This window comes from Rhagoletis zephyria, unplaced genomic scaffold, assembly GCF_001687245.7.
Source record: "Rhagoletis zephyria isolate East Lansing unplaced genomic scaffold, Rhagoletis_zephyria_1.1 Rzeph_scaffold_42790, whole genome shotgun sequence".
Taxonomy (NCBI): Eukaryota; Metazoa; Arthropoda; class Insecta; order Diptera; family Tephritidae; genus Rhagoletis; species Rhagoletis zephyria.
In genome coordinates, this window is record NW_016199845.1 from 465 (window position 1) to 2,015 (window position 1,551).

General features: G+C 32.8%; 1 long non-coding RNA gene across 1 annotated transcript; it reads left to right on the top strand.

Moving 5' to 3' along the window:
* The first annotated feature begins 478 nt into the window (after positions 1-478).
* LOC108355149 (uncharacterized) lies at positions 479-777 on the top strand. The gene is made up of 2 exons (XR_001846535.1): positions 479-653; positions 728-777. It is a non-coding gene; the product is annotated as an uncharacterized LOC108355149 (long non-coding RNA).
* The last annotated feature ends 774 nt before the right edge of the window (positions 778-1,551 follow it).

A 1,551-nucleotide genomic window follows, 5' to 3' on the forward strand; every position in this document is an offset into this window, starting at 1 on the left:
AAAAATGGAGAAAATAACAAAAAGGGTACGTTAGTTGTCAGTTATAAAATAAATCCAATTTATTTGCGAATATTTGTTTATTTTATTTATTGAAAGGCAACCCCGCGGAAAAGCTTGTGTTAATTATATTGATAACAGAACCTGGCAGCTCGCACGTTGTCTAAATTCTCAAGTAACATAAAATCCACAAAAGAATAAATTGCTTGTATTACCATCAATACGCCATGTATAAATTTTAACAACACACAAAAATAGAACTTTCGCACGAGCGTTTGTTTGATTTTTCAACACCATTTATAATTTTCTTTTAATAAAATCACGATTTGTCAAATGCTTAAATTTATTTATCTAATAATAATGCAGCACACAACCCTGAAATCTAAGAAAGTCTGAGGATGGCCATTAAATAGCAGCACACAACCCCGTGCCTTCCTCAGGAGTCATGATTCAATAACACAAGGTTGGATAACCTGGCAGTTGTCTCGCTCCCGCATTCTGCCTTAGCCTGTGTTGCTTTCTTTTTTGATTTATATAAGCTACTACTTAAAGACAAGGAGAAATATTGTCTTCGTATAAAAGGTTCAGCAGGCAACACTGCCGTTAGTTTCATCGATTGTTTCGAGGAAATTGATTTTCTTATTGCGCAAATTCAAGTAAGCATGCCAAAAAATTCAAAAATAATGGAGCTATTTTGAATTAAAAAAATAATTTACATATTTCTTTGTAGAGTATCGGAGTTATTCAAAAACCTGCGTTTTACAGCAAGTGCAGCCGTTACCAATAAGTCCGTCCACATTTGGCTGGTGCAGTCCACTGGGAATTACAGCTGCACCGATTTATTTGGTGAAGTGCAGCCATATATACTTACAAATAAGTGCACTACCTCATAAAAGTGAAAGTGTAAAAATATCAATAAAGCTTTTATCTTGTGCAGGTCAAGATCACTTTGTGTGTCCGTCCACCAAATGTAATTCAATTTAAGATAATGAACATGTAATTTTTAAATGCAACAAATATAATAACTTTTTAAAAAGATTAATTTATATACATTGTATCAATTGCATCTTTACTAGTTGTATATTTCTTCATATCGCACACCGTCTTCAAATGAGTCACAACTCAAAATAATACGTTTGTCAGAAAATGCGAAATACTATTTCTTAGCACATGATAATCAATATCCATAATTTTTTACAAATTTCTTTATACATTCCGGATAAACCCATTTCACAACCAGAATAAACAGAATGCCATTGAAATATACGTTTACATATCATCAACGTTCTAAAGAATAAGTAAACAAAAAAGTTTATTCCAAACGTTAAGAATGAATAAAGAAATGCAGCCATTATAACAATAATTTGATTCAGCTTTTGCTGAAAGATAATGTAACGAGCAGCCTTTAGTCAGAAGCGTTTGTGGGTATGTGTGGATAGGAAGATACAATCAAACCTATGCCAATTAGCTGGCATTTAAACTTAAATACATAATACTTGTCCCATACAACTTAGAATCTACGTCTAACGCATATAGGCATCCTCTACGCCATGT